This window comes from Somniosus microcephalus, chromosome 5 (genome assembly GCF_052327205.1).
Source record: "Somniosus microcephalus isolate GS21.2 chromosome 5, FLI_Smic_1.0, whole genome shotgun sequence".
NCBI lineage: Eukaryota > Metazoa > Chordata > Chondrichthyes > Squaliformes > Somniosidae > Somniosus > Somniosus microcephalus.
In genome coordinates this window covers 131886239-131911112 of record NC_140991.1, presented here as the reverse complement: position 1 = coordinate 131911112, position 24874 = coordinate 131886239, and the positions used below count along the sequence as shown (strand labels likewise).

At 45.5% G+C, this 24874-nt stretch overlaps 1 protein-coding gene, 1 long non-coding RNA gene and 3 other non-coding genes across 7 annotated transcripts in view; 4 read left to right on the top strand and 1 right to left on the bottom strand.

Annotated features, from left to right (window-relative positions):
• The window catches only part of LOC147117339 (uncharacterized), a 192731-nt gene extending 181303 nt beyond the window's left edge, over positions 1-11428 (bottom strand). For both annotated transcript variants that reach the window (XM_085988259.1, XM_085988260.1), the window contains exon 1: positions 11260-11428. The gene's annotated coding sequence lies outside the window, so the exon portion shown is untranslated. The remainder of the gene's footprint in view (positions 1-11259) is intronic.
• A 36-nt stretch (positions 11429-11464) lies between these two features.
• Positions 11465-20231, top strand: LOC147117335 (uncharacterized). Of its 2 annotated transcripts, XR_015078428.1 has the most exons (5): positions 11465-11760; positions 13836-14335; positions 14805-14873; positions 17559-17627; positions 20127-20231. It is a non-coding gene; the product is annotated as an uncharacterized LOC147117335 (long non-coding RNA). The 2 variants fall into 2 exon arrangements; XR_015078427.1 differs by having other exon boundaries at positions 13836-14873.
• On the top strand, positions 14615-14683 carry LOC147117338 (small nucleolar RNA SNORD123). Its single transcript, XR_015078564.1, has one exon. It is a non-coding gene; the product is annotated as a small nucleolar RNA SNORD123 (small nucleolar RNA).
• LOC147117337 (small nucleolar RNA SNORD123) lies at positions 17369-17437 on the top strand. The gene has a single exon (XR_015078574.1). It is a non-coding gene; the product is annotated as a small nucleolar RNA SNORD123 (small nucleolar RNA).
• Positions 19937-20005, top strand: LOC147117336 (small nucleolar RNA SNORD123). The gene has a single exon (XR_015078575.1). It is a non-coding gene; the product is annotated as a small nucleolar RNA SNORD123 (small nucleolar RNA).
• Positions 20232-24874: the final 4643 nt, after the last annotated feature.

The following is a 24874-nucleotide window of genomic DNA, read 5'->3' as shown; positions in this document are numbered from 1 at the left end:
ATTTTGTATAATGCAATAAATTCTCAACAGGCACACATGTAACTCTCACCAAAATCTACCTGATATAAACATGACAAAAACATTAATTACTAACATTCCTACTTCATCTGTGCTACACACTATCTACATCTTATAAAATTATTGAACAAATCTGTTTAAAGAAAAATTGAATTATGAACAGTACAAAGCGAGAAATATCTATACATGGACTTGGTGTTTCTTCACTCAGTTACATGACAATGATGTATAATAATGCAAATATAATCCATGCACATTTAAACAACTTACCAAATTAAGTCTTAAAATATTATCAGTGTTACTGGATTGCTATTAAACAGTCACTAAGTTGGCAATCATAACCCCGAATCAAGAAAGCAAAATCATTTATACTTGCTTTGTTCACTCACTGTTCAAGTTTATCAATTATTAAGGAAACAATCTAAAAATAATGGCCTAGAAATTGAGTTTTGGCGCTGCCAGGGCTTTAGCGCCGGAAGTTAGTGCCGGAGCTAAGTCGCGCTGGTCGGGCCCAAAATTCACTGGTTCTGCGCCCAAATGGCTGCCGGCGCTGCTGAAAGCTGTTAGCGCCTGAAAACTGGCGCTATGCGCTGAATTTCGGCGCTATTCCGGCGCTGCGGCGCCCGCTGCGGTGCGGCAGGTTCGGGAAGTGCAGGCCTCCTCCTTCCCTTAAGGAGGAGCTGCCTGCACCCGGCCGCGGCCCGCGATAATCTTATTAAAAATGAGCCCGGCACCTCGGACAAGTGCCGGGCTTGCTTCTGTTCCGGGGGGGGGGGGGGGGGGGGGAGAAGTCCGGGGAGGGAGCTGCGGCCAGGCGGGCGGCGGGAAAGCGGCCGGCCGCCGCGGGGCCTTTAATGCGCCGGCGCAAACTTGTGCAAGGCACCTCTGCCAGAACGTTGCTTGCGGCTGCCACGGGCGAGGCGGCCGCAAGTCAATTTCGGCGCTGGGGCCCGTCACCACGGCAACCGGGACGCTGCGCACACCGATGACGTCATCGGTGCCGGCACAGCGCTACCGGTCTACCGCAGCGGAAGGGCCCCAGGCAATTTAGGCGCCGGCGCCAATTGCAGCGCTAGGCCCTCTAGCGCCGCAAAATCGGCGCTAAGGGCACTGAATTTCTAGGCCAATGTCTTTAGGGCAGATCTCATCAGAAAAATAAAGTACCCCTTAGCAATAGAAAATCAAAGAGCTAGACTTGTACTTGGAAGGTATTTAGTTAGTCTCATACTTAGTGAGACGTTTAATTCTAATTTGATCTACAAACAAGTCAATCGTCTACTTGATGAAGTTGTTCTCCACCAATCTTCAAATAACTGATAGTAAACACTTCAAAAAGTGTAGCTGTGACATTTACTCTATTATACTGAGACAGGTGTATGAAAAAAAATTAAATCAGGACATCACGGTGTACTGACTGATCCAAATTGCAACCTGTTTCGGCGCAGAATTAAATCTTAATGCTTCAGAGCATTCAGCCATACAACAATGCTGCCAGAACATTTTGAACAATTGGCTTCTTCCAGCACTGTGCTGCTAAGCTGATTGCTTCCAGAAAAGAAGTTTTGTTGGGGTAGCCATATAGAAAACCTTAGCAAATTGGAATGTTCCAAAGCAAAGAGTTATTGAAAGTTGACTTCAAAAGTGCAAGACAAGATCCAATCTATTACTCAGGTCAAACTACATATATTATTGAGTGTGACAAATGTATCTTAAGAATTCTACATACTTTTAGCAAACATTAACTGCCACACCCTCTTCTACTGCCAATGTGGAATACAACTTCAGACAATATCACTATTACATCAACAAGTATTGCATGCTGCAGCTCTAACAATTCCTGGATGAATTTCTGAGCTGTTTGATGTGTATAATAGTTTTCAAAAATAACAGAATATGAAGATATAATTGTACAAGATCGACTTACAAGATAAAACAGGAAATGCACTGGTAAAGATTAAAAATCAACTGTCACCCCTCCCTTTAAACTACAGCAAACTGGATTCTCATCACAATTATATATTCTCGTATTCTTTTGCCTGGTAAACCTCTGATAATTTTTTTTTCAATTATTTAAAATGAAGTTGAAATGCTCCAGCAAAATAGCAGATTGCATTCTTGGCCAAAATACAAATCAAAATATTACTACCCACCAACATTAATAATTAATCACATATATGCTACTGAATATACAATGCATCACTTTTATCAACTAAACAGAAAACTTGCACCTCCTTAAACATAAACAAAACTTGCACAAAATGTATCCTACGCACACTTTAGGCAAAGCAGTTTAAATAACTGATCAACATATGTTAATGATATTGTAGAGATAGATTTGATGTTACACTGTCGATGCCTTATAAAACGTATAGGCCTAGAAATTCAGTGGCCTGCGCCACCAGTTTGCACCCAAAGAGGGCTTTTGCGCCTCTGGCCACAACCACCGCGATATTTAGCGGGGCGCTAATGGCGGCGTTAGCCTGTAGCGCTGCGCCGCCACCGATGACGCCATGTTCTTCGCAGCCTTCAACATGTCATCGATGATGACGAACACCTCGCTAAGGCCATCCCCACGCCTCCACTACTCGCCTTCAAACAGCCGCCTAACCTCAAACAGACCATCGTTCGCAGCAAATTACCCAGCTTTCAGGAGAACAGCGACCACGACACCACACAACCCTGCCACAGCAACCTCTGCAAGACATGCCAGATCATCAACACAGATACCATCATCACACATGAGGACACCACCCACCAGGTACATGGTACATACTCATGTGACTCGGCCAACGTTGTCTACCTCATACGTTGCAGGAAAGGATGCCCCGGAGCATGGTACATCAGCGAGACCATGCAGACACTGCGACAACGGATGAACGGACACCGCGCAACAATCGCCAGGCAGGAGTGTTCCCTCCCAGTCGGGGAACACTTCAGCAGTCAAGGACATTCAGCCTCCGATCTTCGGGTAAGCATTCTCCAAGGCGGCCTTCGAGACACACGACAACGCAAAATCGTCGAGCAGAAACTGATAGCCAAGTTCCGCACCCATGAGAACGGCCTGAACTGGGATCTTGGGTTCATGTCACGCTACATGTAACCCCACCTGACATAGGGTCATCCAGACTCGAGTCGTCATTGGCTTGTTCTCTCTACACAGATGCGGCCGGACCTGCTGTGATTTCCAGCAAAAAAAATGTTTTTTGTCTGTTTTTTTGTTTTTCACACAGACCCCAGCATCTGCAACATTTGACCCCTTGTGACCCCACCTCATTGCTCTTTGATGTAATGTTTTCCTGACTGACCTGTTTGGACACCATTCACACCTTTGATTGCTGTGATTATCTCTCTGCCGAGGTGTGATAAATGGCAGTTAGAAAGATTACCTGTAAACATCTGACATTATTCTCTGACTATACAAGCTGTGTCTTTATGCATCTCTCCACTTCACCTGACGAAGGAGCAGTGCTCCGAAAGCTTGTGACTTCAAATAAAGCTGTTGGACTATAACCTGGTGTTGTGTGACTTCTTACATTTGTCCACCCCAATCCAACTCCGGCATCTCCACACCGTGTTTTATGAAGGCCGAGCATCATGGTCATTTTTGTTTAACTGTTTTGTTCATTTTCTCCAGGTTGTGAGAGCCAGTTATGTGTCTGACTGTTTTTTTGGGGGGGTTTCTCTGTATTTGTTTGTCATGCGGGACGGGCACAGAGTTTGTTAAATAAAAAATTGTCTTTATTCAGATTGTCCATGTTTGCACTTTGAACTATTTGTTGCCTTGACCGCCTCAGGGTTTGCGGAAAGACTCCATTCATGTTCTTTCAATGGCACAAGCCATTCCCTCAGAGGGGGCCCAGAACCGACTTGCAATAAGCTGCTGACGGACGGCCCTTGTACTTTGTGCTTCCCTCCCGTCTTGGTGCTCCTCCTCCTCCTCCTCCTCCTCCGGTGGTCCTCCAATGTCTGCTGGCAGTGGCTGAGTCCTGAGGATAGCCAGGTTGTGCAGCATGCAGCACACTACAACGAAATGGGAGAGTCGCTCAGGCGAGTACTGTAGGGCTCCCCCGGAATGGTCCAGACAGCGGAACTGTTGCTTCAGCACGCCGATCGTGTGCTCAATCATGTTCCTGGTTGCTTGATGGCTGTCATTGTATCGTTCTTCAACAGGGGTGATGGGCGTATGGAGTGGGGTCATCAGCCAGGTGCACAAAGGATAGCCCTTGACCCCGAGAAGCCAGCCTCCTGGGTGAGCCGGGGCTTCGAAAATATCTGCCACAGAAGTCTGGCGCAGGATGAAGGCGTCATGGCTGTTGCCTGGAAAGCGGGCATTGACAGCTAGTATGAGCTGCCTGTGGTCACACACCAACTGCACGTTCAGCAAATGGTACCCCTTCCGGTTGCGGTAATCCTCGGCATTCTCTAGAGGCGCCCGCAAAGCGACATGCATGCAGTCAATGGCGCCCTGGACCATGGGGAAGCCCACTATTCTTGCAAATCCCATTGCACGCTCTTGCTGCTTGTCCAGGGTCATGGGGAAGGAAATGTACTGACGTCTCCTTCTGAAGAGGGCATTCGTGACCTGGCGGATGCAGCAATGCACTGCGAACTGGGAGATATTGGCAATGTCCCCAGTAGCGGATTGGAAGGAGCCGGTGGCATAGAAGTTGAGAGCCACTGTCACCTTCACTGCCACCGACAGAGGCGTCCTGCTCCTCAGCTGAGGCTGCAGATCTCTCTGAAGCAGGTGGCAGATCTCAGTGACCACCTCCCTTCTGAATCGAAGCCTCCGAATGCACTGTTCCTCAGACATGTTGAGGTAGGAGAAGTGCTGGCGGTATACCCTGGGAGGGTAAGGCCTCCTGTGCCGACGCCTGTTGACCCTGCTCCGTCTGGCCATGATTGGCACTCTCTCTCGGCGTCTCTGAGCCCTTTCAATGCAATGCAGAAACCCAACGTTTCCACCCATTGCAGCCCCCATTATATGTGACCACTCAAGGCTATGGCACTGAAAAATAAATCCAACTGCAAAGCTCTGGCCTGAAACCAGAAGTACCTGTGCAAGCACTGAGTCAAAGCAGAAAGCTCTCTCCCTTTGTCTCTCTGCAAATCTCTCGCTCTCACACAGGAGTGGAACAAAATGGCTACCACAAAGAATGCAGGAAGAGGTCGTGTATTGATTGCGAGTTTGACACCAGTCAATACGGTAATGTAATGTGCGAGTTTAACACCAGTAAATACGGTAATGTGCAATGCATTATGGGAATAACCCGGGCAAGCAGCAGTCAGCCATTTTACAAATAAAGTAAAGATCACAGTTAGAAGCCTGTCTGCCTGACTCTGATTTAATTCTTGCTTGATTGAACGCATTAAAGCATAGATGCAACATTGGCGACGAGGATAACGGACAGAATCATTTTAAATAGGTAGTTGCACAAGTTTTAGTTAGCTAGGATGGAGAAGACCGGCATTCAAAATTTTGCATGCTTCGCCGAGCCAGCCACGTTGGGTCCAAGATGGACGAGGTGGTTAATGTCTTTTGAGCTTTATGCCGACGGCAAAGGATTCACTATCGACGGTACTTCTACAGCTGCCACAAAGCAGAGGAGAAGAGCTCTACTTCTACACCTAGCAGGACCAGATGTCCAGGATATCTTTTCAACTCTACCGGACACAGGAGAGCCAGCAGACTACACGGTGGCGGTTAGTGCTTCGAATCACTACTTCGTGCCCCAGGTCAATGCAGCATTTGCTAGACAGACTTTTCATAAGTTGTCCCAGAAGGCAGGTGAGACTGTGCAACAATTTGCTACTCACTTGCGGCAGGCTGCTAAAGACTGTGCTTTTGTGGGGGGGGGGGTGCGGATAATCAAATAAGAGACGCTATCCTGAGTAGGTGCACGTCAGCCTATGTGCGGAGGAAATTGCTAGAGGAAGGGCATGGTCTAACGCTCGCCCGCACGTTACAATTGGCCTCACAATGTGAAAACGTCGAGGAGCAGATGTCAGCCATGTCATGTACAGAGAAGGCGGAGACAGATACTGTTCGTCGTGTTACACAGAAAAGAGGGTTTTATGCGAAAAGCTCGACAGAGAAACCAAAGGGAAATGGCGATAGGAACGAAAGGAAATGTCACAGATGTGGACACACAGACCACATGGGCAGAGATCCGAAATGCCCAGCACGCGGACAAATGTGTCATAAGTGCAAGGGAAAGGATCATTTCTCCAAAGTATGCCGCACAAAGGGTACAAAGAAACACAGTGTGAACAATGTAGAGGAACAAAATTACTTTGCATTTGCTGTTACCGGAAATAACAGGACAGAGAGACTTACCTTTTGTGTGGGGGGAGTAAACCTGAGAATGTTAATTGATTCGGGTGCAACTAATAATGTGATAGATGAGAATACATGGGAAGGATTAAAGGCAGAACACATTAAGTGTCAGTCACATGTCACTAAGACAGAGAGAAAGTTATTCTCTTATGCTTCTAGCCGACCACTGTCAGTTAAAGGTGTATTCACATGTGGGATTACAATAGGTAAGAGAACTGAGCAGGCGGAGTTCATTGTGGTTAAATGCCACGGAGAGCCGTTGCTAGGAAGGGATACAGCCATGAAATTGGGAGTTTTAAAAATAGGCACAGATGTCTCAGCTGTGGTAGATGTAAGACAGCTACTAGAACAGCGGTATCCAAAGGTGTTCCAGGGAGTAGGAAGGCTGAACACAAAACAGATCAGTTTGTATATCGACCCACAAGTGAAGCCTGTGGCCCAGCCACTCAGGCGTATACCATTCAACTTAAGGGGGGCAGTAGAGGCCAAAATAAAACAATTGAGGGACATGGACATTATCGAACCTGTAACTGGTCCCACCCCATGGGTAAATCCTGTGGTTATTGTACCAAAAGCGGATAAGGATGTAAGGTTATGCCTAGACATGAGACGAGCAAACCAGGCAATAGTGAGGGAACAATATCCAATCCCCACCGTTGATGAGATACTCCAAGGTATGAATGGCTCGACGGTGTTTAGTAAGCTAGACCTGAAATGGGGTTATCACCAGCTAGAACTGACCCCTGAGTCACGAGAAATCACAATGTTTGCAGTACATAACGGAGTATACAGGTACAAGAGGCTGATATTCGGTGTATCTTCAGCTGGTGAGCAGTATCAGCACGAGATATCTAATGCCTTAGCTGGAATAGAGGGTGTTGAAAACATCTCAGACGACATTATCGTGCATGCACACGGCCAGGAAATGCACGACAGACGCCTGCACGCTGTCATGACCAGACTAATGGAAAGTGGATTGACACTAAACTCAGAGAAGTGCCAATTCAACATGGACCGATTGATTTTCATGGGAATCCTGTTGTCTCAAAAGGGCATCGGACCAACAGCAGAGAGAGTGCGAGCGGTGGCAGAAGCTCGGGAACCAGAGAATGCTACAGAGGTGAGGAGTTTCTTGGGACCCGTTGGGTACAGTAGCAGATTCATCCCGCAGTTTGCAACGCTATCAGAGCCACTGCAACGCCTGACGAGAAAAGACACACTATTTAAATTTGGATCACAACAGAGACAGTCATTCAGTGCACTCAAGGAAGAGTTGTCCAGAGCCGGCACTTTAGCATATTTTGATAAGGACGCACCAACCAAGGTGAAAGCAGATGCCAGTCCTGTAGGTTTAGGCGCAGTACTAATTCAGGACCAACAGGGCCAAGAGGTGCCAATATGCTATGTAAGTCGTAGTTTAACAGACTGTGAGAGGAAATACTCTCAAACAGAGAGAGGCCTTAGCTCTTGTATGGGCTTGTGAGAGGCTGCATCCTTATGTGTATGGCCGAAAATTTAACTTGGTAACTGACCATAAGCCATTACAAGTGATATACGGCCCACACTCTAAACCCTGTGCCCGTATAGAGAGATGGGTACTTAGATTACAGCCGTATGATTTTAAGGTGATACACATTCCAGGCAAGCAAAACATTGCAGACCCACTGTCACGATTGCTGGGGGAAGACAGCAAAACAGGAGAGACATTCTCATGGCTCAGATGAATACGTGAGATTTGTAGCTGTGAATGCGACACCAAAAGCACTCACTACTAGAGAGGTGGAGGAAGCCTCTGCTACTGACCCAGAGCTGATTGAGGTACGGAAGGCAATCACAAACGGACATTTTGAGAACTGTAAAGCTTATACAGCAATTGCAAATGAGCTATGCGTAGTGGGGTACCTAGTTCTTAGGGGAACACGCATCATGCTACCCACAGTGTTACACGCACGAGCCCTGGTGTTAGCACATGAAGGACACTTGGGAATAGTTGGAACAAAGCAACATCTCAGAACCAAGGTTTGGTGGCCTGGCATGGACAAGGCAGCGGAAAAACACTGTAAAGCGTGCCACGGCTCTCAGATAGTAGCCAGACCCGACCCACCTGAACCGTTGAGACCAACACCATCATGGAACCCTTGCCATCCAACCACTCCATTCTTGTGGTAGTTGATTATTATAGTCGCTACTATAAATACGACATCATGGCCTCCACAACAACAGAGAAAGTTATTGATAGTTTAGAGTCAATCTTCAGCCGTCATGGTTTGCCAATCACCTGCAAATCTGATAATGGTCCCCAATTCAGATCTGAATTATTCAAAGAATACTGTGAAAACAACGGGATCAAACACCTGAAAATGACAGCAAAATGGGCTCAGGCTAACGGAGAAGTTGAGCGCCAGAATGCATCGCTGATGAAGAGGATCAGAATTGCTCAGTCAGAAGGACTAGATTGGAAACGTGAACTTAGAAAATATGTGACTGTGTACGGAGCATTGACCATGCCACGACAGGAAAGAGCCCGGCAGAGCTGCTCTTTAAACGGAAAATGAGAGGAAAGCTGTCAGACATCACAGAGTCGCGTGCAGACATGGAAGTACGTGACCGGGACGCAGAACAAAAAGGCAAGTCCAATCTGTACGCAGATGAACAGCGGAGAACACAATACTCAGAGGTGGAAGTTGGTGACACGGTGCTGGTACGGCAGGACTAAGTGGACAAGTTCACCACTCCTTTTAATGCCACACCGCACAAAGTTTTGAGTAAAACAGGGAGTCAAGTAGTAGTGGAATCTCCAGAAGGAGCACGCTACTCGAGAAACACTACGTTTGTGAAGAAATACAGAACCAATGGACCAAAGGAGACACTCCATGAGCAGGAGGAAACACAAGGGACTGAGGACAGTATAGTAGACCCTGACACACATACCACTGTGACACAGGCAATACCCACTGACACCAACATGTCAGACATACCCAATACAGCCAGACCTCAAAGGGTTAAAAGAAAACCCCAAAGACTGTCTGATTATGTCACAACATAAACTGTGCGAGAACTGCATGGGTGATGTTAAATGTTTAAACCTGGGAATTATTTAGTTGTGTGGTAAGACACAAGTTTGTAAAAAGTTTATAAACCAAATAAGTTATGCAGTGTTAGTGTAAGCAACTGTTTGTAAACTGCAAGTTTGTTTCCAAGGAAAAGGGGGATGTCGTGTATTGATTGCAAGTTTGACACCAGTCAATACAGTAATGTAATGTGCGAGTTTAACACCAGTCAATACGGTAATGTAATGTGCAAGTTTAACACCAGTAAATACAGTAATGTAATGTGCAATGCATTATGGGAATTACCCGGGAAAGCAGCAGTCAGCCATTTTACAAATAAAGTAAAGATCACAGTTAGAAGCCTGTCTGCCTGACTCTGATTTAATTCGACGTATCTACATGCTTGATTGAACGCATTAAAGCATAGATACAACAGAAGAGTCCCCTTTAAATAGCGCCCCCCCAGCCCCACAGCGACTGGGAACCGTTCCACTCAGCCAGTCGCTGGGAGCACCAGGCGCAAAGAAGGGGGGCGCCACTGAAGTTCCGGTTCGGGGCGCAGCAAGGGCGTTGCACCATGAAATGACGTCAGGATCTGCGCACGCAGCTGAGCGGACGCTGCGGTTTTGCGCCGCCGTTAAATCTTGAGTGAAGTTCGCGAGAGGCGCAGATTGCGCCGCGCCCGGGCGCTAGCCGCTTCGCGCCCCACTTCTCGCCCTCTTACGGCGCTAGCGGCTGGCGCTAACAACTGAATTTCTATCTGATCCTTTCTCATCATATTCAACAGCGCCCCCAAGCTGCGAGCATGTCAGGCTTTTGTAGTCTGTTCCTAACACGCAAGTCTGATTACTGTACATTCACTAATACGATTCTTGTAGAACATATCTGTAGTTGATAAGCTATTAAAAATAAATGCATATTACTTTAAAAGTGTGCTACTCTGTATCAGAATATTACAGAAAACATGGACAGTAACTATCAAACTGGAAAATAAACCCAGTGAAGGTGCATTTAATATTGTTATTATTAACGACAGTAATAATTGTATTGACAGTCCCCCACAGATCTCGAAAATTAGAATCAACGCACAAGTGCAAGGATGGCAGCAAATTGATCTGATCAAACTCTGGCACCGGAGCAAGTCTTTCACTTGATTCACGAAAGGTCACATCCCCATTTAAAGATTCGACGCAGAAAAGTAGAAGGGGGTTAAAATTTTCCCCCTTAGGTGTGTAAGAATATAAACGTTTGAATGTAAAAAGGATGGATATTCTTTAGAAATGGGGATTTGTATAAAATCTCTCATTTATTTCAAATCAACTCTAAACTACTCCACAAATATAATTGCACAAGGCACTGTTCGTACTTCGGAGAGGGAAACAATTCATTCTGCATTTCAGTAATCTGGTCAGCAAATCTGCATTTTGAAGTAAATAGTATCTGCCCTTGGTATTCTCCAGCAACTCGTTTAAATTTCCACTTTAAAACTAAAACCACAACTCTAGTACGAACTAACCAAAATAGTTCACAACAATACTTATGAGTATTATTACATATATGAGAATAACATTGCTTAAATTAAACCAGTTTATAATATATGGAGGTTGTATTACAATGTCCAGGACAACATCAGATCTATTTTTGTGTGCTTTTATCTATAAATAACAAACCTATCAGCCATCGAATGCAGTTTACTGAGGACTGTGATCAGATGGCACACGTTTACGCGGAGACTTTATGTTGTGTTATTGTTGCAGAACTTCCCTGCATAATACAAGCAGCTCAAAGTACCTTTTGCAAAATAATGCGTTATTGTGGCACTAATTTAAATAAACACACACACTCTCGACTCACCGAGTAAATGCTTCAACACCCAAACGCATCTAGTTATTAGGATACAATGCAAGCAAAATCCGGAGGTAAAACTTGCTGAATAGTTGCAATCACTGCGTGCCGTGTCTCTGCTCCTCTCGCTCTGTACCTCACTGCTTCACTCCCCTCTCTCATGCCAGCCCTGTGTTCTCTCTGCTTGTAGTAAGGAGGACGCCCCATACGATTAAATGGTGCCGTCCCAAAAAGGGGGTGTCTCAGTCACATAAATCAAAGTCAACGCATTTACAACACCAGCACCGCTTATATCTAGAAAACGATGTGCAGCTTTCGCCTCGCTGAATATAATACGTGTCGCGAAATTTCATGTAGGTTTCCTGTTGCTAACGAATAGTCCAATACTCACCTCTCGTTCCTGTGAGATTCGGATCTCTCCCCTGCAGCTTGGGTTAGCACATTCCAGCAGTTTGCAGCTTCTGAGACGTGGCATTGCTCAGTCCCAGACTAACTCAGCAGTTTCCACAGGTACAGTTACTCAAACTACACTTGGAAAGATTATATAACATCGGGTAACTTTTAATGATATTAAATGATTTACCTATTACATTTGCATGATGATGATACAATTCAACTGGAAGTTTAACAATAGGCATACCGTTGCAATTAAACATCTGGAATGTTTTGTTTTGATGGGATGTTAACTTTTGGTTTATTTTTTATTTTACTTTTGAGTGGTTTATTATTGCGAACTGTTATTCTAGCGATTACATTTACTATTGTATATGGCTATAATTCCAATAATATTAAAATATCAATTTCTAAAACAATAATTGAAACCAGATGTTGTTCTTCAACGATTTTTCAAAACTTCACAAAAAATGTTTTAGAACAAACTTTATAAATAATGTAGGCTCTCTTTTTCTCTATTGGTAAACTGACTGTCTGAATTTGCATTTGTTAATCTTTTGAAGTATAAATATACGTAAACATTTTAATTTAACAGCTAACTTCAAAGAAATAAAAGAAAGTTTTGCATTTATATAGCGCCTTACACAACCTCAGGACGTCCCAAAGCATTTTACAGCCAATGAAGTACTTGTTGTAATGTAGGAAACGTGGCAGCCAATTTGCGCACAGCAAGCTCCTACAAACAGCAATGTGATAATGACCAGATAATCTGTTTTAGTGATGTTGATTAAGGAATAAATATTGGCCAGGACAGCGGGGATAACTCCCCCTGCTCTTCATTGAAATAGTTCCATGGGATCTTTTACATCCACCTGAGGGAGCAGACAGGGCCTCGGTTTAACGTCTCATCTTAAAGATGGCACCTCTGCCAGTGCAGCACTGCCTCAGCGCTGCACTGGAGTGTCAGCCTAGATTTTTGAGCTCAAGTCTCTGGAGTGGGACTTAAACCCACAACCTTCTGACTCAAGCAAGGGTGCTACCCACTGAGCCACAGCTGACACTAATAGGTACTAAAATAGGACTTTAATATCTTGGAATCACACCTCTTTCGATGGGTGACCCTGTCCTTCATTGATATTTTACATTTTCATTTATATCACGCACCTTAAAATAGCCACGGTTCATGAGAACAACTTGAAGCCTAATGTTTCAGTATAATACAGTAGTGGTGATGATAACGGGCCAATTTAAATTAAAGTGACGATTAAGAGTGGTGCAGAAGACTTTTTCTATTGGGGCGAGGGCACTGGTGCTGCCGTCGGAGCATCGTGGCGACACGCGCAGACAGCCAAGATGTTTTCCGCGGAAAAGGCGGGAGTCTGCAGAAGGGGCTCCTGGGATCTGTAGTTCCAGCCGCAGTTTCACGGTGACAGGAGAACGAGCAATGTCACAGACGGGACTACAAACCCGCAGCGCAGCACGCCGTGAGCGCCGTCAGCATCACCACACCCCGCATGCGGTGCCTGGCACTTTGGAACACTGAGCTTCCAAGATTACTATTCTGTCTCATCTTTCAATAAAGTAATTCGAATAAAAAATACCTTCTGAAACCACACGAATGTGGAAAACATCATTTTAAATAGATGCCAATATACAGTATCTTAGTTCACACCAATTATGGGCCTCCAGCATAGTTGGCATCAATAGACAAATTAAGAGTTAGGTTGATTCTGATGCTAATACTGTCACCATTGTGTGGTTCTGGAAGGTTGATTTTATTTAATATACACAGCCTGCCACACAGCATTTATTTATTTTATTCATTCATACGATACAAAGTAATTAATAAAATATTGTCTTTGGTGCATGCACTTATAAACATTTACAATCCTGTAGATTTATAAATAGTAGATACTCTTGATGTCTTTCAAGATGGTATTTATTACACCAGCTTTTCAAAACTGTATTCTGTTTCTTAGGCTGCCTTCATTACATTCTAGCAGAAGGGGGTTCTGGATTGAGAAGCTTTAGTTAAAAAAAATACAATAACAATTTGCTGTGTCTGTAGAATATATGTTACAAGTCATTGTGTACAAACTGTCTTTTTTGTGTGTATATTTCTAAAGTGAGTTATATCCATGATAGGGAATAGAAATGTTTAAAGTTATTTTTGCACTTTTAAACACTTGCAGATCAGGTATAAAGAATATACACCCTCAAAGCCTCCTTGAAAAAGTGTTACATCCCCACCAACACCTGGGAATCCCTGGCCCAAGACCACACAAAGTGGAGGAGAAGCATCCGGGAAGGCGCCGAACACCTCGAGTCTCTTCGCCGGGAGCAAGCGGAAGCCAAGCGCAGGCAGCGCAAGGAGTGCACCTCAACCCAAGCACCCCACCCACCCACCCCTTCAACCACCGTCTGCCCCACCTGTGACAGAGACTGTAGGTCCCGCATTGGACTCATCAGTCGCCTGCAAACTCATTTTTAATGTGGAACCAAATCATCCTCAGTTCCGAGGGACTGCCTAAGAAGAAGAGAATAAAGAATATAGCTTCTTCCCTGCTCTGTCCAATGTGCTCCATCCCCAAGCTCAGAAGATCATCCTTTACTGCACAAGTCTGACGGTTCCATTTTCCACACAAGCAGTGCAGAAAAGACCCCTCTGAGGCTGCCATTTAATTGCCAAATTGTAAGCAGCTTTGTACTGTGGACTCATGCCTATTGGAAACTGGGTCATTTCATATAGGACAGTAACTGCCAATAGAGAGAAGAGACTTTCATTGCTTCAGTCTAGCCTAAAGTGACCTAAGTTCTAGTGGTGAAACCATCAAGGCACTAGTCTCAAAAAAATTATTTTACAAAACTGGAATCTGTTTAAAAGTTGCATTTTCCTTGTTCAGGGAAAACATTTCAATAACAACCATGTTAAATAGGACAGTGTTAATGTTGATGAAACATTTTATTTCTCTGTGAAAATGATGATTTTGGGGATCTGAAATTTACTGAAGTAAAGATGCCATCCATTTCCTGATTCACATTCTGCTTCTCTCTAAACTTCCATTAGTACATTTATCAGTTTGGAAATGAGTTAGTGCTAATCATTCTTATTTCCATTTGTGTTTATATATGGATTTTGCAACATCCCTGGAAATATATAGCACAGTGGACTTCATCCTATGAGCAAAGAGTGAGGTGCATTTGTGGTCCCAACACTGTGGTTTTAGAAGGTATGTTTTCATTTTACTGTATATAGACAGCCTGAGAAACAGCATTTATTTATTTTATTCATTGGATGGTTCAAAATTAATAAAATACTGCCATAGATACATCCACTTAGAATCATTTACAACTCTTTAGATTTATAAATAACAGATAATTTTACAATCTTTGAACATAGTATTTATTACATCAGCTTGTCAAACCATATTGTTCTATTGTCTGTATTGCATTCCTACCAGCAGAGAGCTTTGAATTCAAATCATTATGCACTATAGTTGAATTCACAGTTTGTTACTATGGGGGAAAAATTCAGTATCGCCCCGTTTGGGGTGCCATTATCAGCCGTGCGCAAAGTTTAGTGCCTGGCGCTAATTATCACCTCTGATGGCAAACTTGACTTTTATCGCCCCTGGAAGTGATTGGAGCGCTAAATCAAGTGCTTCACACCTGTCTTAAGGCGCAAATGCCGAGGAGCGAGGCGCTACCTCAGAGTGCGGGCGAAGCAAGGAAGAGCAAATCAAAATGAACCTGCAAAGTGCTGCTCAGTACCCAAAACTCATTCACACAGCATTGAATCTCTCCAGAAGTCTCTCTCTCTCTCTCAGAATACATGGTGCAAAAATGTCACCAACAAAAAAATGCAGGAAGAGGTCGCCTTTAAATAGCACTCCCCCAGTCCCTTTCTGACTGCAAAACGCTTCCCTCAACCTGTCGTTGCTAGCGGCAGGCGGTAAGGCAGGGGGCGCCACTCAATATCCAGTCCGGGCGCTACCGGGGCGTTGCGCACTCGACCGACGTCACGATTTGCCGGCACAGGAGATCGTGGCGGTAGTGTTTAGCGCCACCACAAAATGTCTCGTTAATTTTGCGAGCGGCGCAAACATCGCCACGCCCGGGCGCTTGTTGCTTGGCGCCCTCTTAAGGCGCTAACAGGAGACGCAAACAACTGAATTTTTCCCCCTATGTGTTTAACGTCAGTTGTGGGGAAACTACTACCATCTGTCATTAAGGATAGAGTGACCGAGCACGTGAACAAATATGAGCTGATCAGAGAGAGCCAGCGTGGCTTTGTTAAGAGTAAGTCATGTCTGACTAATCTAGTTGAATTTTTTGATAAAAAGATAGACAAAGGAGTGTCCATGGATGGTATCTATATGGACTTCCAGAAGACATTCGATGCAGTTTCACACAAAAGATATTGGCAAATAGTCCACTGAATTGGAGGTAGCATTTTGTCTTGGATTGGAAATTGGTTGTGAGGTAGGAGACAGAGAGTGGGAATAAAGGGTAGGTACTCTGATTGGCAGGATGTGACAAGTGGTGTTCTCCAGGGATTTGTTCTGGAGCTTCAACTTTTCACCATATTTATCAATGACTTGGGTGAAGGAATAGAGAGTTGTATATCCAAGTTTGCCTATGATATTAAATTAGGAGGGACAGTAAGTACTGCAGATAGGAGCAGGAAGTTGCAAAGGGACATAGGCAGTTAAGTGGGTGGGCAAAACTATGCAGATGGAGTTTAAGGTGTGCAAATATGAGATCATCCACATTGGATCTAAGAAAGATAAATCAAAGTATTTTCTAAATGGTGAGAAGCTCGGAACTGTAGAGGAGCAAAGAGATTTGAGAGTCCAAGTACAGAAATTATTTAAAGTTAGTAGACGGGTTTAAAAAGCCATCAGAAAGGCTACTGGAATGTTGGCCTTTATCTCAAGGGGGGCTGGAATACAAAAAGGAGGAAGTTATGCTTCAGTTGTATAGAATCTTGGTCAGACCCAATCTGGAGAACTGTGTTCAGTTTTGGGCACCGTACCTCAGAAACGATACATTGACCTTGGAGGGTGTGCAGTGCAAATTCAGCAGAATGATACGAGGGCTTAGAGGGTTAAATTATGAGAACAGGTTCATAAACTTGGCTTGTATTCCCTTGAGTATAGAAGATTGAGGTGTGATCTGATCGAGGTGTTAAAATTGTTAAAAGGATTCGATAGGGTAGATACAGAGAAACCATTACCTCCGATGGGGGAATCAAGAACGAGGGGACATAATCTTAAAATTAGAGCCATGCCATTTAGGAGGGAAATTAGAAAGCACTATTTTGCACAAAGGATATAGAAATCTGAAATTCTCTCCCCCAAAAGGCTGTTGGTGCTGGGACAATTGGAGTTTTCAAGACTGAGTTTGATAGATTTTTTTGTTAAGTAATGATATCAAGGGATATGGAGCTAAGGCGGGTAAATGGCGCTGAGGTGCAGATCAGTTATGTTCTAATTGAATAGTGGAGCAGGCTCAAAGGGCTGAAATGACTACTCCTGTTCCTATGTCTAGAATAGAGAAATCACATTATTTTCTAAAAGTTGTAGTCATTATTTAACTGTCTATTGGAATCTATTTTAATGCTGTTTTCCTTGTTAATACAGGTATAACCTTATGTTGAAACATTTCAATAACAACCATGTTAAAGAGGACAGTGTTAATGTTGATGAAACACATTTTATTTCTCTGTGAAAATGATGATTTTGGGGATCTGAAATTATCTGAAGTAAAGATGCCATCCATTTCCTGATTCACATTCTGCTTCTCTCTAAACTTCCATTAGTACATATATCAGTTTGGAAATGAGTTAGTACTAATCATTCTTATTTCCATTTGTTTTTATATATGGATTTTGCAACATCCCTGGAAACCTATAGTACAGTGGACTTCATCCTATGAGCAAAGAGTGAGGTGCATTTGTGGTCCCAACACTGTGGTTTTAGAAGGTATGTTTTCATTTTATATAGACAGCCTGAGAAACAGCATTTATTTATTTTATTCATTAGATAATAACAAAGTATCTATATATATAAAAAAGTTTGTCTCTCTGTCTGTTTGTCTGTTTGTCTGTCTGTCTGTCCGGCTATACAATCAAAAGTTATAGAGCGTACCTACACGCATGTTATATCAAAAGAAAGCTTATTGTTAGGGGAGTCTCATAGGCATATTTACTTTTTGGTCAGACAAAAATTGTTCAGACAGTATACAAAAAAGGTTCAAAAAACGGCAAAATTCCGCTCATTAGCGTTGAGTGACGTGATGGTTGACCAATCGTACAGGGGATAGCGTTGAGTGATGTGATGGTTGACCAATCGGTGCATCACAGTGGGGGGGGGGTTCATTGTGTGTGTGGGCGGGCCATCCTACAGGGGATAGCGTTGAGTGACGTGATGGTTGACCAATCCTACAGTTGAGTGACCTGATGGTTGACCAATTGGTGCGTCACGGGGGGCGTTTCATTGCGTGTGTGGGCGGGCCTAATCCTTCTGCGCTGAGGTGAGTGACCGCCATCTTGATTCCTAACTATTGATTTATTGTTCCCACTTTCTGTGTGTTTATTTTGAAATATAGATTTCCAACAAAAAAAAGTTGCTTTTAAAAGAAAAAAAAATCCTTTTGCAAAGGGGACTCGGGCTTTCCCCCTCTCGGCGGTGGATGAGCTGCCTGCAGGCCTCAGGCCTCGAAGCCTCGGCCTCTCCTCGCCAGCCACGCCCGAACTAGGCACCGCCCGTCCCGCTGGGCCCGATTCCAAACCAACGGCGCGTGGTCGGCGCCATCTTGGTAAAGGCTGGCGCGGCGGGACCGAGCCGAGCGTTGCCATCGCTGCCATCTTGGTAAAGGCTGTTGAGGCGGGTGACAACGAGCGCATGAACGTCGGCGGCAGCCTGGAGCGGGACCTGAGAGTTGGGCCGGGCCTCACGCGCTAGGCCATGCACCGGCCGGCCCTGAGGCGCTGATCCGCACACGGGGGCTTCGGCTCACCACGTCCGGGCTCGGCGGAAAGTGAGAGAGAGAGGGGGAGGGAGTGAGAGAGAGAGGGGCAGGGAGGGAGAGAGAGAGGGGGAGGGAGGGAGAGAGAGAGGGGGAGGGAGGGAGAGAGAGGGGGAGGGAGGGAGAGAGGAAATCAGGGAGAGACAGGGGGAGGGAGAGGACAGTGGGAGGGAGAGGACAGGGGGAGGGAGAGGAGAGGGGGAGGGGGAGGCAGAGGAGAGGGGAAGGGAGAGGAGAGGGGGAGGGGGAGGGAGAGGAGAGGAGAAGGGGGAGGGAGAGGGGGAGGGGGGAGGGAGAGGGGGAGGGGGAAGAGAGGGGGAGGGAGGGAGAGGAGAGGGGGAGGGAGGGGGAGGTGAGTAGAGAGGGAGGGAGAGGAGAGGGAGAGAGAGGAGAGGGAGGGAGAGAGAGTAAAGCAGGGAGAGACAGGTGGAGGGAGAGAGGCAGGGTGAGGGAGGGAAAGAGTGAGGCGGTGGGAGAGGGAGGGAGAGCTCGCCTTCTTCCTTCCTTCCTTCGCAGGGGTCCATCGGGCCAGGCCTGAGGCGCTCCTTCCCCCCCTCTCTCTCCAGGCTAATCCCGAACTAAATCCAGCAGTCTCTCTCTCTCTTTTCCCCCCCATCTCTTCTCCCCCCAGTCTCTCTCTCCCCCCGTCACTCTCTCTCTCTCTCTTCCCCCAGTCGCTCTCTCCCCCCCGTCTCTCTCTACCCCCCCAGTCACTCTCTCTCTCTCTCTTCCCTCCAGTCGCTCTCTCCCCCCTTCCCCCCAGTCGCTCTCTCCCCCCCAGTCTCTCTCTTCTCCCCCCAGTCTCTCTCTCTCTTCCAACAACAACATGCCCTCAAAAAACCCTCGGCACTGCCGGGCACTCCAGCTAGTGATTAATAAAATACCGCCTTAGATACATCCACTTAGAATCATTTATAACTCTTTAGATTTATAAATAAAAGATTATTTTACAGTCTTTGAAGATAGTATATGTTACAGCAGCTTTTCAGACCATATTATTCTGTTTCCGTATTGTCTCTATATTGAATTCCCATCGGAAGAGAGAATTCAATTCAAATTATTATATACTCCAATTGAACTCACAGTTTATTAATATGTCTAGAATAGAGAATTCACATTTTTAAAAATTGTAGTCATTATTACTGTATAGAGGAACTATTTAAAATGGTGTTTTCCTTGTTAGTGTGAACTTAAGTTGAAACATTTCAATAACAATCACATTAAAGAGGACGGTGTTAATTTTGATGAAACACATTTATTTCTCTGTGAAAATGATGATTTAAGGGATCTGAAATTATCTGAAATAAAGATGCCATCCATTTCCTGATTCACATTCTGCTTCTCTCTAAACTTCCATTAGTACATTTATCAGTTTGGAAATGAGTTAGTACTAATCATTCTTATTTCATTTGTTTTTATATCTGGATTTTGCAACATCCCTGGAAACCTACAAGATGATGACATCCTGCAAGACAAGAGTGAATTGGACTAGCAATCCCAACACTGTCACCCCTTTGTGATTGTAGAAGATATTTTCACATTAAATACACGTGCCCTGGAAACAATTAACTTTCTGTTTCTTGTTTGCTTTTCCATCAAGAGTTGAATGTCTGTCGGGAAAAGAGCTTTGCTTTGTGCTTAATTTCAAACTATGCTATTACAGTATATTCCAGTTCATATTTCAAATGTGTTACAGTGCTGATGAAGCAGAATACTTTCCAATACCACCACATTGCTGAAATAATGGAAAGTTTTTTTCTCTTTCTCCCCAACTAATTGTAGTGAACTCATTGGGACAGATATTAACTCTGAGGTGCGTTGAGAGTGGGGGAGGGGGGATCCGGTATCGCGTGGGAAACCTGGAAGGAATTTCAGCGCGTCTGTCTGTGGCATTTTAACGCAGCCATCTCATTATCATTTTACTCCTGGGTTTGGCGTCGATTGCGCAGCAGTGGGCGTGCTGCGGACCCGCATGACCCAATCTCAGCTCCAGTATTTAAAGGGCCAATCAAAAGATGAAATGTGGAGGAGCAAGAGCGGAAGAAGTTTCATGTTGGATTCAGGACAGTCAAAGGCTGCGCCTCGATTTAACAGCTTGATGCACTGCTGGGGTCAGTGAGGAGAGATACTGTTCCCCAGCAACAGGAGGAAGGAACCTGCTGCTGCCACAAAGAAGGTCTGGCTGGAGGTGGCCGAGGAGGTCAGCAGCAGGAGCATTGTGACACGCTCCTGGTTTCAGAGCAGGAAGCGTTTTAATGACCTAACTGGGTCAGGAAAGGTAAGTACTGTTGCACATTGCCCTACATCCTGCTGTACGCATCACCCCACCCCTTCACTCTGCCTTGTTAAGCCTACTCCATCACATCACTCCTCACACCCATTTACCTTGCAAGCACACCCATCCTTCTCTTTCTATGCACTTCCCCACATCCCCATCTATCCATCCACCACTGCCACTAACCCTCATCCTTATGCAATTTCATGCCTCTTCCTGATAGTCACCCTCACCAAATGCACTGCATTCATCAGGTTAACACATGCCATTACACTCACTCATAGATCTGTTCTTTCCCCCGTTGCAGATGAAGAGAGCACAGAACACGAGGGAGAGGGAAAGAAACGGAGGTGGTCCTCCACAGATGTCCCAGTCAAATGCACATCCTGTGCCATGTGGAAAATCCTGGATGCTGCTTATGTCCTGAATAATCACATGTGCAGGAAGTGTCGTCAGCTGGAGGAGCTCGAGCTCCAGGTTTCAGAGCTTGATCAGCTGCTGGCGTCACTGCAGTGCATCCGTGAAGCTGACAGCTATGTGGATAGCACATTTCAGGAGGTGGTCACTGACGTAATAAAGACTCACTGCGCACTTGGTTGTACATAAAGCAAGGCTTTAATCAACTTGTAACAAAACATGGAGGTCTAGTTAGTAGTCACTAGCTTCCTGTTTCCAGATTGTCTCTATCCAAGTTGGGCCCACGCCCGAGTATTTATACTCCTCGGACGGCGCCCTCAGCTGGCCGTTCAGTAGTACTTCCTGAGTTACTTCTTGTAGAAGTTGCGATTTATGACAGTCACCCTGCAGCTTAAGAGTGTGCAGGCAGAGAGGGAATGGGTGACCACCAGACAGACAAGGAGGACCAGGCAGGTAGTGTAGGAGTCCCCTGAGTGCATCTCGCTCTCTAATCGGTACTCACTGGTGAGGGCGATCGTTCATGTAGGGAGTGTAGCCAGAGCCAAGACCACGGCACCATGGGTGGCTCAGCTGTACAGGGGGTGAGGAGGAAGGTCAATAATGCAATAGTGGTAGGGGATTCAATAGTTAGGGGAACAGACTGGCGTTTCTGCGGCTGCTGACGTGACTCCAGGATGGTATGTTGCCTCCCTGGTGCCAGGGTCAAGGATGTCACTGAGCGGCTGCAGGACATTCTGAGAGGGGAAGGTGAATAGCCAGAGGTCGTGGTCCATATGACATAGGTAGAAAGTGGGATGCGGTCCTGCAGACAGAATTTGGGGAGCTAGGAAAAAGATTAGTAAGCAGGACCTCAAAGGTAGTAATCTCCGGATTACTCCCGGTGCAACGCGCGAGTGAGTACGGAAATAGGAGGATAGAGCAGATGAATGCATGGCTGGATTGATGGTGCAGGAGGGAGGGCTTTAGAATCCTGAGGCATTGGGACTGGTTCTGGGGAAGGTGGAACCTGTACAAGCCGGACGGGTTGCACCTCAACAGGGCCGGGACCAATATTCTCGTGGGCAGGGGGAGGGGGGGTGTATGCTGGTGCTATTGGGGAGGGCTTAAACTAGCTTGGCAGGGGGGTGGGAATCTGAGCGTAGATTTAGTAGGGAGAGAGGCAAAGCTGGAAATGGAAAACAGTAAATTGGTAAGTGAGATTGGAAGGCAGAGGAAGCAAAAGCTAGAAAATAGACAAAGAAGGAGTTCGGCAGTGCTTAATGATATATACTTCAATGCAGGAAGTTTATTAAATAAGGCAGATGAGCTGAAGGCACAGAAGTGGAAGTATGATATCATAGCTATTATTGAAACATGGCTTAAAGATGGACAGGAATGGCAGCTCACCATCCCTGGTTACAGGATTTTCAGACGAGGTAGAGAGTGGGATAAAAAGGGAGGTGGGTCGCAATATTGGTTAAGGAAACTCACTTTCGTGGGCTTTTTCTTACAGAGGCTGGTGTGGGAGCGGTGAGACCAGAGACCCGAGGCCCGGTGAGTATTTAAACTCACTTTCGCGGGCTTTTTCTTAGAGGCTGGTGTGGGAGCGGTGAGACCAGAGACCCGAGGCCCGGTGAGTATTTAAACTCACTTTCGTGGGCTTTTTCTTAGAGGCTGGTGTGGGAGCGGTGAGACCAGAGACCCGAGGCCCGGTGAGTATTTAAACTCACTTTCGCGGGCTTTTTCTTAGAGAGGCTGGTGTGGGAGCAGTGAGACCAGAGACCCGAGGCCCGGTGAGTATTTAAACTCACTTTCGCGGGCTTTTTCTTACAGAGGCTTACCAATTTCAGACCGGCGGCAGCGTTCCAGAGCCATGTCACGATTCAAAACGTGACACGGGCAGGAGGGAGCCGCTGATTGGGTGAGTACGGCCAGGTTAGTTTGACAGTTAGGTTCATAGTTTATAAAGTTTAGAAGGTCTTAATTTTTTGTGGTTATAGTTTCTAGTGCTAGTAACCAAGGACCCTTGAGTATATCATTTAATTGGTGGTATTGATTTGATTTAAGTTAATTTGAATTAATTAAAGGGTAAGTCATGGCAGGAGAGCTCTGTGCCATGGTATGCTCCTCCTGCACTATGTGGGAAATCAGGGACACTTCCTGCGTCCCTGATGACCATGTGTGCGGGAAGTATATCCGGCTGCAGCTACTGACAGACCACATTGCGGCGCTGGAGCTGTGAGTGGATACATACTGGAGCATTCGTGATGCTGAGGACATCGTGGATAGCACGTTTAGAGAGTTGGTCACTGTATTGATTTCTTTGTGGGTGTGGCTTTAGTGGTTCTACCGGATTGCTTGTGGAGAGCTGATTTCACTTCAGATTTTTCCTCTTCATTTCTTTCAATCACTTCTGACACCATGTATTGATTTCTTTGTGGGTTCAATGACAAGACATTTATGAAAGAGAATGTCTTTTAATCTAAAGTCTGTTCAACTCTTTATACAGCATTACAGGAGACACCATGCTAGTGATCCATCTAAAGCGAAACTGAAACTAAACTCCTCTGCTTGTCTCTGTCACATGCCCTCTGCTGGTCAGGCATAAGTAATCAATACATGCAAACATGCTGGTAAGGCATCATAATCAAACAGGCAAATACCATCATTATTTGCTGATATCATTACAGTCACACCACAGGTAAAGGCTGCACAGGCAGGAAGAGAATGGGTGACCGTCAGGCAGAGTAGTAGGTGCAGGCAGGTAGTGCAGGGGTCCCCTGTGACCATCCCCCTCTCAAACAGATATACCACTTTGGATATTGCTGGGGAGGATGGCTTATCAGGGGAAGGCAGCAGCAGCCGCCAACTTCCTGGCACCGTGGGTGGTTCTGCTGCACAGGACGGGAGGAAAAAGAGTGGGAGACCTATAGTTATAGGGGATTCTATTGTAAGGGGAATAGATAGGCGTTTCTGCAGCCGCAAACATGACTCCAGGATGGTATGTTGCCTCCTGGTGCAAGGGTCAAGGATGTCTCAGAACGGCTGCAGAACATTTTGGAAGGGGAGGGTGAACAGCCAGTTGTCATGGTGCATATAGATACCAACGATATAGGTTAAAAATGGGATGAGGTCCTAAAAGCTGAATATAGGGAGTTAGGAGGTAAATTAAAAAAATAGGACCTCAAAGGTAGTAATCTCAGGATTGCTACCAGTGCCACGTGCTAGTCAGAGTAGAAATAGAAGGATATTTCAGATGAATACGTGGCTAGAGGAATGGTGCAAGGGGGAGGGATTCAAATTCCTGGGACATTGGAACCGGTTCTGGAGGAGGTGGGACCAGTACAAACCGGACGGTTTGCACCTGGGCAGCACTGGGATCAATGTCCTAGGGGGAGTGTTTGCTAGTGCTCTGGGGGAGGGTTTAAACTAAAATGGCAGGGGGTTGGGAACCTGAGCAGGGAGACAGAGGAAAGGGAAACAAGGATAGAAGCAAAAAACAGGAAGGAGAAAAACAAAGGTGGCAGTCAA